Source organism: Salarias fasciatus, chromosome 14 (genome assembly GCF_902148845.1).
Source record: "Salarias fasciatus chromosome 14, fSalaFa1.1, whole genome shotgun sequence".
In the NCBI taxonomy this organism is placed as follows: Eukaryota; Metazoa; Chordata; class Actinopteri; order Blenniiformes; family Blenniidae; genus Salarias; species Salarias fasciatus.
In genome coordinates, this window is record NC_043758.1 from 3,748,799 (window position 1) to 3,763,380 (window position 14,582).

The window sequence follows — 14,582 nt, forward strand, 5'->3', positions numbered from 1 at the left end:
GATGAGGCCAATCAGTGACTGTGTGAACGCTGCCACTGTCAAACTGATGGCTTAAAGGCACAATACCTAAGAAATTTACTCTTCCCATTTTTCACATGTCATCGAAGAAGCATTCCCTTTCAATAATGTGTTGTCTCCATCAACAAATGTCTTGATCAAGTTTTTTTTCTTTCAAAAGTTTCAGTTTCAGGACAGAATAACTCCGATGGGCGGGGCTGGACTGTCACACTTCTGGGTTCCAGAGCCAATCATACCGGTATGTGAGTTCCTGAGGTTGCCAAATAAGCAGTGCAGCAATCCATATTTTCTGACTGCGTGCGCGCCACAATGGCAAAGCACCTGAACTCTCTGAACTCACTTAAACTCAAACTGTCAACCTGCACGACGCCCTCCAGAGAGGAGGAGGGGGAGGAGTTATATGTAGTATGTAGGAGTCCGTTATATGACATAATATTACTTATTAGTGTACTTGTAAATCTACTGAGCCACAATCAAATTGAATTTTATGAGCAATTTGTGCCGAAATAGCTCATTTGGGAGCGTTAGACTGAAGTTCTAAAGGTCCCTGGTTCAATCCCGGGTTTTTGCAGGCTATAAGAACTTTGCAGTCACAGGGTACATCAGGTCTCGAAACTGTCTCTTTCCTACTGTGAAAGAACAATGGAACAGTTCCCAGTTCCCAGTTTTTAGCATTTCTGCCATTGCCGTGTAAATGTTTCTGGAATGAAAACACAAAAGCAGTGTGTTGTCATTTGAAGTGTCCTGTAAACAGGGGCCAACAAACATGTATACTTGCATATACAGTATACTCTGCGATTATTCCATTGAATTTTTAACTGTATCTGTGCCGAAATAGCTCAGTTGGGAGAGCGTTAGACTGAAGATCTAAAGGTCCCTGGTTCGATCCCGGGTTTCGGCAGACAGGGGGATGTTTTAAACCTAATCTGTTGCTAGTGCTCTGCCCTGTTCAGGGTCAAAGGGCAAATCCCACTGAAATGACAACATGAGGGCAGTACGCATGGTTAACAGCCCATCAGGCCAAACACGGAGAGGCTCTCACCTACAGGCAGAGTTGCTGATTAACCTTAAATGCATGCTTATTGAAAAATGTATACTTTTGTATATACAAGTATTGACCATTGTAAAGAAATGTACCATTCTGTATTAGGCTTCAGCGATTTCATCAGCTCCGGTAATGTCTCATTTCTACTTAGCACTACGGTATGGACAAGCATCACCAGGCACAAATCTGTTGCCTGTGTCCACTGTAGAGAGTACTACAGTTAAAATGTAAGCAGAGAACGAAAAAATAGCTTCTCCAAATGTGAAAACATTTTTCCCTTATCTTTCCCCTTAAATTCCGAATAGCAAGCTGTGATTGGGAAGTTAACTTCAGCCTCGCTGATTACGCTCCATGTTGGCGCCTCTCAGTTGAACCGACGTTAAACGCATTTGCAGTTTGTGGAATCAATTTATCTTCCTCTCCATACATAATATCTGTGACATGCGACTGCATGATGTATTTCTGACAGTTGTTACGCGACTGAACGCTGGTGAACTCACAATGAAGAAACCGGAGTCATAATTGAAAACTGGTATTTGTAATTTTTGAAGTTTTAACTTTTAAAATTATTTTCTAAAACAGTCTGCTAGGGGCTGAAGACTGCTGACTACAAAGCTAAACATCAGAACCTGGAACGTGGAAAAGAGGCCTTCAGCTCCTGTCACAGACTGAGCCATCCGCTTCATATGGTGTCCATGTATACACTAGATGCACTTAATACGATTGTTTTCAATCGTACTGAAAAAAAACACTCATGCAAACTGGTCCAGTGTGTAATTTAATCACTTAGCACCTGCAATCTCATTCATCAAACCCGCAACTGTTGTGCAGTGTTTATGCATTTAAATGTAGAACGTCTCCAGGCAGGTGTACGACAGACGCAGTGTTACGCAGAGGGCTGTGGATGTGGCCAGAAATAGGGGTCACATTAACTGAATGTTTTTCATCACTGACTGAATTTTTAGAAGGATGATGGAGAGATCTGGAGACTCTCTGTCATTATGAGTGAGTAGAAAATGAGGGACACTCCAGTACGCCTTTATGCTCATTCTGACGCACACGGAAAGTAAACTCTCTCTATTTTGTGCTCAAAAGACATCATGTGATGGAGCTGTAAGACTGCTCATCACGGGAGGTATGTTCAGTGACCAAAACTATGTCATTTTAGATTATATTTCATTGTAATCAGAAAAGGAAAATTAAAAGTCACGACCTTCTCCATCAAAATGACAGACAACCAAAAAAAAAAAAAAAAAATTACTTTTAGTGTGTTCATTTGCCTGACTTCATGGATTCAACCTTCATTTTTCATTTTTATTCTAAATCTTCCCTTAAGGGGGGGTGGCTTTCACACCATTTTTGCACATGCATTCTCAGTAGATCACCAGCGACACCCACTAATAACATGGAGACCGATACATGTTAAATTTGGGGTCGCGAATCAAGAAGGGAGAGCCACTGTACTACGGCAGTGGGGCATGCAGTAGCAACATTTCCGATGTCTTCAAGGGGTCTGAACAGGACAGGAGGAGACAGTGCTGTTCTGAACGAAAACGGTTTCCAAAATGTTTCACAGAGAATGGAGGTTCACGGTTTCACGCCTGAGCAGTGCCGCTAGCAGAGAGTGAAGGATCACAGCCAGGGGCGGGGTGGCCATCCGGACGGTCGGGAGGTTTCCTGAACGGCCGGTCTATTCCAGTCCGGTGGGGTCTATTCTGGGCCGGCGGCCTCAAGCGGCCGCACTTCCCCCCACTCTCACGGCCCATGTACGCAACCACGGTTTGCGAATCGGAGCATGTGAACCCCTCCATTTTAACTGTACCCTCTACAGTAGACACAGGAAACAGATTTGTGTCTGGTTAGGCTTTGCCATACTGTACTGCTAAGTAGAAATGAGGCCTTATTGGATATCATGAAATCGCTGAAGCCTAATGCAGGATGATGAATTTCTATTACATGATCATGACTCTATCACTTTTCATGATTACCTGATCAATATATCCAACATTAGTGCCTATTTCAAGAGGAATGCTGCCGTATGTGTGAGCCTCTCTGTGTTTGACCTGCGTCAGTCTGATGAGCTGTAAACAATGGCACTACCCTCAATTTCACTTCAGTGGGATTTGCCCTTTGACCCTGAACAGAGCTGAGCGCTAGCCATGGATTAGGTTGAAAAGTTACTCTGATCGGCCAAAACCCAGGATTGAACCAGGGACCATTGGATCTTCGGTCTCACACTCTCCCAACTGAGCTATTTTGGCTCAAGAGGACAAGAAATATCAACCAAATCGTTCCAGAGTACATGTGCAGGCCCCATTTACAGGATGTTTCACGTGACAGCACATTGTTTTTGTGTTTTAGTTCCAGAAACGTGTTTACGCAGCCAATTTAGAAACACTAAACTTGTTAACGTGCCAAGTCACCAGGTGGCGCTGAAGATACACATACACACAATTAGAGAACAATATACTGGGGTCAATGACATTCCTATGGACAGATGACAAATTCAATGATATTAGGGGTGAAACTCAACTATGGAACAACCAATATAGATTATAAAACTAGAATATGGGCTGGGAGTCATGCAATGTCAGAGGTTGCCATGTTTGTTACTTGTGCATGATCAGACGAACTACTTACCATGACGGTGGTGTGCATGTGCAGAAGCAGCGCTCATGCCATCTCTTCAGGTAGAATAATGAGCCGTTTCAGCACAAGCACTTCAATTATGAGAAAAAAAAAACATCCAATGAAAAGTAGGAAAGATTATAAATATTTGTCTGAGAACATTTGGCAGTTCCTGTCGACACCCAGAATCCCTGACCTCCATTTTAATTTCTACCCCATTTGCATGGGCACAAAAATCCTCATTATTATCAGACGGTAAGGTCAAACGGATTGTAAATGTCTCATATAAAAACCTGAGTGGACTCGCTTCACACAGATCGGTGATAATTCTGGATCAGATTGTAAGATGTAGTCTACCCCAATGGACAATCTGTTTGTGCCTCATGAAACAGCAGAAGTTAACCAACATTAGTACCTAACTCAAAAGGCATGGCTTTCGGGTTAAATAGTAACCATGAATTGCCGATAGGTGTGTCTATCTGTGGTCTGTGATGAGCTGATGAGCCACTCAGGTGAAAACTCCTGTTGTGACGTGGGATTTGTCTCATTGTTCTGTGACCTTGAATTGGACGAAGCAGTGACATACCCTTGGGCCTAAAAATTCAACTCTGCCGAAACCCAGGAACAGACCAGGGACCTTCAGATCTTCAGTCTAACGCTCTCCCAACTGAGTTATTTCGGCACAAAGGCATATGTATGGTGGCACAATAGATCTGCAAGTATAAGCCACCATTAACCAGTTCAAGAATGGCAGCATTCACTCTTTCACTATTGAACTTGTCAATGGGTTATTTTTAATCAGTCCAATATGACAAGTGTGAAAACACCCTGACATACATTTGTCCCTGGGCGAGGTGCTTGAGAGTGGGAGGGATAATATCCCCCCTCGACCTTTGTGCTCTGGAAGCATCTTTCTGCTGATCAGTCTGCGGGGGAGGCAGGTTTCATTTGAGAAGAGAAGAGTCCTTCCAGACATTTGGCAATGTATCGTTTAGTTTGTCCAGCTATGTGTCCTCTGACATTGTCAACTCGCAGAGAAACACAGTGAAAAGTGACTTCGTAAGTCATTCTATAAATGGCATTAATACTGAAACAAAACCAACTTCACTTTAAGGTTGACCTGTAATCTTTATCATAAATACATTAGATTGTACATAAAAACCTTAGTGTGAACTCCATACAAGTGCTTCTAATGCTTTTCACACAAGAGTTCCCAATTCCTAACATCCAGACAACTTCTTCACAGTATCCACAAAGAATTTATTAAGCTTACCAGCAATGACCTTTTGTAAAGTCCTTATCGCCGAACTTACTGTGGCCAATTCAGATAAGTTTTCAAGGTTAAAAGTGCTGTAGGCAGGATTTTGCTAGTCAGTGCAAATTTTTATGTGTTTTCTTTAGATTAAATGTTAGAGTATCCACTGATAATCCTTTAGGAGTGTAGCATAATTGCACTACCGCGAGGTAGTGCAGTGTTTCCATCTGTCTCTGTTCTGAGCTGCAAAGGAACCTCGACAGCTCCAGGTATCTTTGACCAATCAGAAGAGCCCATGAGGCTCTAACCGTGATTGGTCGAGGGGCGTTCGTCACACGTTCTTGTGGGAGGGGCTTAACTTGCATAAGGGCGTGGTGTCAGAGAAAACAGGACAGGATTGGCTGTGCTGGGTTTCAAATCACCATCTTAGATGGGTCAAATTGCCTAAGGTTTACCTAAGCAAGATGGTGGAGATGCCGAATCCTGCCTAAAGCACCTTTAATTGGTGATTCTCCCCCTCTCTCTCTCTTTCCACTGTGGGAGACCGAAAAGTCAGAACACCGAAACCCTGGACAAAAAGGCTGTCTCTTAGGTGGACTAGAGCCGTGCTTGAGGAATTGCAGACAGAACATCAATCACGGCTGATCCATTGAGACAGCCGGAATTCAATGGGTGTAATTCTAATTGGGCATCAAACCAAACAGCTGCTCCACTGATTAATCGAGGAACCCGGACCCAGTGGGTGTAAGCTTTTACTTAACCTCGGCCTCCTACCTTGTGGAACCAGTTCTGCTCCTTCTCTCATTTCAATGTAATTTCATGGTGCTACTGTAATTTCATTGTATTGCTACATACCATTGATGATTGTTCCTCTTGTAGCCTATGTACCCTGTGTTTATATATGAACTGTATGTAGATACAAGAAACTGTCTGTCCTATCTCCTTCTCCTTCTGTCCCCTCACCCCATCCGGAACAGCAGAAAGCCGCCACCTCTGAGCCTGGTTCTGCAAAGGTTTCTTCCTGATAAAAGGGAGTTTTTCCTTTCCACAGTCGCTTATGCTTACTCATGTGGATCTGTTGGGTTTCTCTGTAAAAGTGTCTAGAAACGACCATGTTTCAATTGGCAATTCATAAATAAAGCTTAATTGATTTGAATTCTAAATTGCACATGTAGGTGAATGTCACACTTATCCGCTGAAGTTTCATTCTGCATTGTTCATTGACAAATGACACAGTTGCCAAACAAGTTGACTGAGAGTATACTTTTAGACGTAATGTGAAACAGTGGACTGTTTGCTGTTCACTGTGCCGAAATAGCTCAGTTGGGAGAGCGTTAGACTGAAGATCTAAAGGTCCCTGGTTCGATCCCTGGTTTCGGCAGAAGGGGGTGGTGTTTTCGTCCGAACCCTGAGTGGCATTCATGTCTTTCAGAATCCAGTTGTGCCCGTTCACAGAGACAACACAGAATACAACTTCATCAGATCAGTCTCACCTTAACACACATGTGCAATTGAGAATCACCAATTAACCTCAAATACTTGTCCAAATTATTCACAGTAAGCAAGAAGACTGGGGCTTTACCAAAAGTCATTGCTGGTCAGCTTAGAAAATAATGCAACTTGGTGGCATCATTTAACACGTCAGCAGCAGCTTTTATGAGGTCGTTTTGAATCCCTCCTAATGTCCCCATAAAAAAAGTGGCTGATTCAAGGTGCTGTCACATGTCAGCATCTTAACTTGACAGCAGAGTTAGTAATACCATGTATTTATCTCTATTAAGAGATTCACTTCTTTCGTCATGTCTTATTACAATATTTGCCAATAGCATTTGTTTCTGTGATTGCCGTGAATTATTTATTTTATCCACAAAGAGCTTTGAGGCCAATATCATCGCACTGTGAAAGCAGCAGCGGCAGACGGCAGAAACCCTGGATCTTTAGATCTTCAGTGTAACGCTCTCCCAACTGGGCTATTTCAGCAAAAAATGCATGCAAAAGTCCACTGTCTCACACTCCATCCAGAAATATACTCTCAATCAACTTTCATAAAGGATTCGCATGTGATGCTCTGAGACCTGATGTTTGGCAACTGTGTCATTTGTCATTGAGCAATGCAGAATGCAACTTCAGCAGATCAATCTGACATTCACCTACATGTGCAATTTAGAATCACCAATTAACCTTGAAAACTTATCAGAATTGGCCACAGTAAGTTCAGCGATAAGGACTTTACAAAAGGTCATTGCTGGTTTTCAAGTAATTCAATGAAAACTTGACTACAGTCTTGGTTACGAGTTCCAACTTTAAAGAGCAGTGGACTTACATGCTTTACTTGTAGTTCTCAGTTGTTACTTCATCACTCTCCTACATTACAGTTTTAGTATTTACAGTTTTAAATGTAAATAGGACAGCAGATATTTGAGTAAAAGAAAGCAATATGTCCAAGTAGAAGACAGCTGCTCATCATGTCTGGACACTGTTTGTGGAGTCCCCCAGAGGTCAGTGTTGGGTCCCAAACAATTCATTTTATATTAATGATATGTGTAATGTTACAAATGTTTCAAAGCCTGATTTGTTTGCAGATGATACAAATATATTTTGTTCAAGTCATGATATGAATGAAGTGGTCCAACAGGTTAACTCAGAAATAAAGGAATTACCGTATTTACTATATTGTGCTGAGGTTTGGGGTAACAGTTACAAGAGTTCTCTACACTCTCACACTTCAAAAAAAGAGCAGTTACGGTCATAAACAGAGTGGCCTATCAGAGTCACACACATTCACTTTTTCTGCAGTCAGGAGTGTTAAAGTTTCATGATCAAATAGAGTGTCGAACAGCACAAACCATGTTTAAAGCAATAAATAATCAACTACCAGGAACTATTCAGGGCATGTTTAATAAACCAAGAGAAGGAAAATATAATTTAAGAGGACTGTTTTATTTTGAAAACATAAAAGTGAGCACTACAAGGGAAAGCTTATGTGTATCTGTTTATGGGGTGAAACTTACAAGCTATGAGAGATCACATTTAAAAGATACAACTATACAAACACATATGTATCAATGAAAGCTCATTTTGCTTTTCCTTATTTCCTTGTTGAGCCATGTATTTACTTTTTTACTTATTGGTTTTCTTTTGCTAATATCATTCCATTATAACAGTTCCATTATATTATTGATGTTTTGCTGTGATTATTACTGCTATTATCATTAAAATTATTTGTAAGCAGGAATTTTAGGTTCATTACTCAGGTAAAGTGAAGGGGAGGGATGAGATAAGTTTCCACTTCCTCCCAATCTTCTTTTTTTTTTTGAATATGGAAAAAAGACAAATAAATTTTGATTTTTCTCATTGTTGTTGTTGTTTTGTTATTCTGTGTTTATTGTGTTTATGTCTTAGGCTTATAGTCTGGTACTATGTTGAAATGTTGGTGTTAAAAAAACTGTAATAATGAAGGACTTTATTGTGACTACATTTAAGTTTAAATAACAGAGAACTAGACTATAGTCATAGACACTGTTAAGTACTGCAAAGTAACTAATGCTAATATGTTTAACTTTGTGTTATTGTTTTACAAATTAATTAAGTAAAAACTTTATAGGAACTGATTTCATCTTGATTAATTTAAATTGTGAAGAGGCTGTTGTGCAGATGCAGAACATAGATTACATTTCCCAAATATTTAAAAAGGCATATTAGATGTGTTTTTCATTCCATCTAGATCCTGACAGCTGTTAATAGTATGTAGAGAGTGTTGTGACCACTGACAACCCTGCTAGAGAGACCAATAGGTAGGAATGGAGCCGAGTAAAGTTTACTCATGTATAGACCTTTTTCACAAAAACCGGAAATACGCATTCCGTGGGTGACTTTTCTTCCGGTCCAGCGCCAAGTCCATTCATTTTCTCCGAGATGGGTTGCGTTTTCAGTGCTTTTCTCCAACATTTCCCCAGCATTTCCTTCGCTGATGTGGAAAGGATGGTGGAAGAGAAATCGGTGACAAAAAAGTCAAAGATGAAGAAAGGATACAAGTTTTTCCACGAAAACTTCATAGAAAAACACGAAGGTAAGTAGAGAGTTAGCATGTTAGCCTAAGCTACTGAACCCTAGCAACTGTATTTAGGCATACTTTTTCATGTGTAGATCCTGATAACCGTATCCAAACATTTAAGTTTCATTTGCAGCATGATGACAACAGCTTGTTCTCTTTCTGGCTGTTTCAGTGAACGTCTTTCAGATATGATATTAGACGAATGCTATCATTGATTAGCCCAACAGCTAACAGCGTTAGCTCTCAGCTAACGTGTTTTTGTGCGTGTCTTATCATCATCATAGTATCAAATGCATTAAAAAGCCAGGTGACAGTGAGGGCAAGGTGCTGCAGGTCGCAGAGGAAAAGCCAGGAGCCTCATAAACTAGAGGTTTGACCACAGAGAGCAGAAGTTCCTGCCGTTGCAGCTGCTGCTGCAGCTCTCTGCTGACATGCTGTCCGTCCCAGCCTTATCTTATACAGGAGCCTCGACGCCGCTCTTTTTGTCATTTTATTTCAATTCATTCCATAGGTTATAAGTCTCTACTGCTGTTATCTGCTTTTATAATAGATCTGTGGCCAGAAGAGTGCATCCCCACTCAACCAAACCAGCTTTGTGTGGTGTATTTCTATTGTACTGAATAAAGTCGTGCCTGTGTGTGTGTGCAAATATATTGTAAAAATTAGTTATTTTGGGGGATAAAAAAGGGTCGTGGTGGGTGCACTACAGAGTCCCCTTGCCATCAGCTGTTACCATCTCTTACCACTGACAGTGACGTATTTCCATGATGTCATGTTCATCATTCTTATCCATTTCTGTACAGATGACGCTTGCTGACAGTGGACATCTGATGGCGTTTTCCTGTAGCTGTGCAGCAGGAAGAGAGTTTTTCAACCACACTGTCTCCCTGCTTCATCAGACAGCGCATTATACACAGTATGGCCTGCAGACTATCCTCCATCTCTGGCCTGCACAAGCAGTCTACAACAATGGCATAGAGCAAGAACTCAGGTGGGTGTTTAATAAGGTAGTTTATTTACTCTGTTTTCATTAAGTGCTTGTGTTTACCATATGTTGTCTTTTTTGTTTGTGTCCTGAAATTATAAAAAAAAAAAACAACACACACAGACACAGACTGTGTATTACTACAATTCTTTGCAAAAATGAACATATTTCACCATTGATTTCAGTGAATTCATCCAGAACCTGTGAGTGATGTGGTGGTGCGAAAGCCAACAGCAGCTGGTGAGAGTGGTCGTCAGTCCACACTGTACCAGGCATATACAGGTAATAATATTCAGCATTTCACTTTTGTGACAGCTAAATGCTAATGCCTTTGTGTAATGATGGCCAGATGTAACTACTGTAACTACATTTTCCCAAAATATAAGCACAAATAAGTAGAGGCTTTATGTATCTTTTTTAGGACCGTTTCCCCGACCCTGACTTGATGGCGGATGGACCCAAGCTGCATGAGGAACAACCCCAGCCCCTCAGTGCTCCTGTGTTGGATGGCTTGTCTGAAATGGAGCAGGTTCCATGGCCCTGTCCCACGTGGATGCCGCATATCATACCTTTGTCCACATGAAACATCCAGTGATCTTATCCAGCACCACTTGGCTCCTGAATTCCCAGTTCTTCCTCTTCCTTGGTCTCAGGATTCCCTCTCTAACTTATACTTCTGTTGTCTGTTATAAATATTTGCTGCACTGCTGTAACATGATTATTTTGATATTTTGTCACATTGGTTATTATTTTACAGTTTAGCATAGTGATCCAACATTGTACATTCTTGTAAATGCACACATGGTGATTAATTACACAGCTCATTTGATATTTCATTCGTTAAATAAATTGTTCAGAATATAGCCTTGGCCTATATTGTACTGTGTATGTGTTTAAATCAAATGAATGCTTATTGATAAAATATCTTAAGCCTCAGTTGAATTAATTGTGCTTGTTGCAGTGTGTATGATTTCACTTTTTCAGATGTGGTTGCATGGCTAAATTCAAATCCTCTCCCCACAAAGGAACAGTAACAAAAGAATGTGTTACATGTAAATCAATCAAACTTTATTTATACATCAATTCGACTGAGGACGGCAGGGAAACACTCTGCAGTTTGGCTTCCAGGTCTCTGATGTAATCTGCCACCTCATCCAGAACAGCTGTGGTGATTCAGAAGAAAGATTAATTCTGGTCTTTATACAATTTATTAAAATAATAGACCCTGTTGACACACACAGACACAAACACACACTTTATTAAAATAATAGACCCTGTTGACAGACAGACACACACACACTTATATAAGAAAAATAAAATGTGTATGTAATCCGTTGTTTACAACAGATGGAGTTTCTTAACTGCAGGAGGCGGGTCGCAGAGTCACGGACTTACGGTAGATGGTCAATACGCATCCGCGCCGCTAGATGGAGCCAAAGTATCACTGACCAGAGAGCGAGTGGAGCGATGAAACGCCCTCGGCCGTTAAGTGCGCACTCGTGGACTTGGAGAGTACACACCTGTTAGTCGGACTTCGAGTCCAGACTTTCGACGAGGCAAGAACGCATCGAAGTTATTGCGCAATTGGAACATGCGAACTTGATGACTTCATCGTGTGTCTACAACGCCGATATCTGATAGTTGTCATTCATTCATACATTAAAACATTGATCAAAGAGCAACATAAGATGAGTGTTTATAGCGGCCAGTGATCAGGAAGTATTAGAGGAAGACAGTAATTGTTGTGGAACAAGTTTATAAAGCAAGTCGCTGCATTAAATATTGGAAAAAGGTTAAAATGACAATACAGGATGATCTACACAGAAAAATGTGGCAAAACTGCTTGTACCTATTCTGTCACATAAACGCTGTGTGTAATACAGCGTTACTCTAACTTCGAGCCTACCTGCCCTCCTAAACAGCTTTTCAATTAGTGTTTAACTACTTGGAGCTGATCTCAGAAGAAATGCAGCTGATCAGACGTTTCTACAAACACAATTATTTCACTTTGTTTTACTGCCTGTCATACCTGTGTGCCTTCTGTCCTCCGTCTGCTCCGGTCTTCATGTGCACTAACTTACATGAGTCTAATATATATTATATAGTTAAACACATCATTATCACTATTCAGTTCTCTCTTCAGTAAATACATCAATGTGTTGCAAAGAGAGATATTAATCATAAACAGATGTCTAACAAAGTCAGGAGTTCAAGGAAATGTATTAAACTTCAACAGAACCTTCAAGAATAAAAGCAAAAATAAGTGGAACCATCGGGAAGGTTTAAAAAATGACATGTTTTTAAATATTCAACAGTTCTTTCTTTTATTTACCAGGAACAACAACAACATGAACAGGTCGGTGATAAAGAGGTCATGTGACTCCAGTCTTCAGGGGTTCCTGGGAGAACAGATTCTACAGATTCTGCTCCAGGAAAAAGCTCCTGGATGGAGTCAGGAGCTCCGGTCTGGTTCTGCAGGGTTCTGGACCGTCCTCAGTGTTGTGGATGAGCTGATGAACACCATCTCAGTGATCCATTTCCAGACAGGAGCAGGTGGAGGAACCTGGAGCTTTGCCCTCCTGGTCTTCAGGCATTTCTCCGTCCTGCTGGAGTCGCTGATGAAGCCACATCAGAATTCTTCCTCCTGCAGAACCACAGAAACAAATTTTACCTAAACAGAGAGTTTCCCCTCCATCATACCGAGGGGTGTTGGTGATGCCAAAGGGAGCTTTACTGAGGTCTATATTGACAACCTGGATGAGGCCTGGTCCTGCTCAGATCCACCATGAACCAGCTGGTCCTGTCTCCACCAGCTGGTCCTCTGCTGGGTGGAGGTTCAGACTCAGACCTGCTGCACCCAGGAGCCTTTATGACTCCAGACTGACAACCTGCTGGAAGGAAGAAAACTTTATGTCAATAACCAGAAACACAAACATGTCCACAGTGAATTTTTACCATAACATCACAATTTATCAATCACAGGAAGCCTCTCTGGCGTCATTCAAAGTACAGAAACAGGTCTGATACCTTGGATCAGGCCTTCAGATTATGCCTCTTATATTTATATCTTGTTTGGTGTCACAGCCAACCCTGCAGACGTCCCAAAGTCTCTGAGGAGGACAAAAAAAAAATGAATCACACTCTACCAACTCAACATTTGTATGAATAATTCATACCTGCATTAACTGAAGCATGGAAAAACAAACCTCCCTCCATCCACATCTGGCTGCAGATCACCTCTGGACCAGGTTCTGGTTCCTCAGTGGTCCCTTGATTGGAATAGTTAATAGTTTTTTGTCTGAATGCACAACATTCACCAATATAACGAGTAGAAGACATTAGCATCAAGCTACAGTCCGGCATGTTTACATGTTTAAGCATGTTCATTAATGTGCACTGTCCCATTCAAATAAACACATAAAAATTAAATCACATAAAAAAAAATACTCTGAAACAGATTACATTGGACCAAGACACCGGATTCACACAAAACGATCAATGTCTCATGTTTAAGCACAGCGGAGAGTCACAGCCTGCTGCAGCCGACATGCAGCAGCTCAGCACCGGGTCGCCTCGTTAAGCCGTCCGGTCCCCAAATGTCCGAAATCGTTGGGAAAAAATTTCAAATAAGCTTGATGTGGACAGACTGACCCCATATCAACATTCTAAACAGCTATATTCTCGCCTAAAATACCGTTAAAACTACGTTCTGTTAAACAATAACGCTAATATTTCATAGTTTTTTTTACTCACCTCTGTGTGTTTACACCTTAGGCATGTCTTGCGAAACGCATTCTGGGTAATTTCGCTTCTCAAGTCTGCACAAGTCTGGTCCGATGCAGACTCGGTAAAGTGGGCGGAGTTAGTCACATCCGGGTATTTTATGCGGACTTGGTGAGATGCGAACTTTGAATTGGAACAGTACTTGGTCTCTGACTGATGACGTTTCACGAGTCCGTGAGTTCACAAGTACAGAGAAGTACGCGTATTGAGAAACGGCCATCGATTCCATTCTCATACTCTTCTTCTCTGTGCTACACACTGCACTATGCATCTAACAATCACAATGCGCCGTCTGCTGGATTGAAGGAGGTACTGCTTGACTCAGGCGCTGCTGTGAACTCCAAACAACAAATACTTAAAGGTGCATTAAGGAGTTTTTCAACTTTAAAAATACTTACCGTATTTTCCGGACGATATAGCGCACCTAAATAGAAGCCGCACCCACTACAATTGAAAAAAAATACGTATTTTGTCACATATATGCCGCACTGGACTACAAGCCGCTGGATTACAGGCTGAGAAATAAGATATTTATACAGAAAGATTTTGCACCATAAGAGTTTATTCATAAAGTAACAGAACTGATTGTTTTTGAAAAGGGCCTATAACATGGCAGTAAAAGTGCTGATCAAACAAAACAAAAAAGAAATTGATTTTGTTCATTTTCCTCCTGTGCACTGAAACAAAGTTGCTTTATTTTTCTTCCTCCTACATGCTGAAATCACTGAACAAGAAATGAGTGTCACTTTTTCTTCTTGTGCACTTAAAGCGCAACTGCGCAAAGTCACTCCATTCTTCCGTGCACTGAAACAAA

General features: G+C 41.2%; 1 long non-coding RNA gene and 3 other non-coding genes across 4 annotated transcripts; all 4 read left to right on the forward strand.

Moving 5' to 3' along the window:
* Positions 1 to 518: 518 nt before the first annotated feature.
* Positions 519 to 589, forward strand: trnaf-gaa (transfer RNA phenylalanine (anticodon GAA)). The gene has a single exon. It is a non-coding gene; the product is annotated as a tRNA-Phe (tRNA).
* Positions 590 to 846: 257 nt separating this feature from the next.
* Positions 847 to 919, forward strand: trnaf-gaa (transfer RNA phenylalanine (anticodon GAA)). Its single transcript has one exon. It is a non-coding gene; the product is annotated as a tRNA-Phe (tRNA).
* Positions 920 to 6,254: 5,335 nt separating this feature from the next.
* Positions 6,255 to 6,327, forward strand: trnaf-gaa (transfer RNA phenylalanine (anticodon GAA)). Its single transcript has one exon. It is a non-coding gene; the product is annotated as a tRNA-Phe (tRNA).
* A 3,497-nt stretch (positions 6,328 to 9,824) lies between these two features.
* Positions 9,825 to 10,939, forward strand: LOC115400451 (uncharacterized). Its single transcript, XR_003932797.1, has 3 exons — positions 9,825 to 9,991; positions 10,171 to 10,267; positions 10,407 to 10,939. It is a non-coding gene; the product is annotated as an uncharacterized LOC115400451 (long non-coding RNA).
* The last annotated feature ends 3,643 nt before the right edge of the window (positions 10,940 to 14,582 follow it).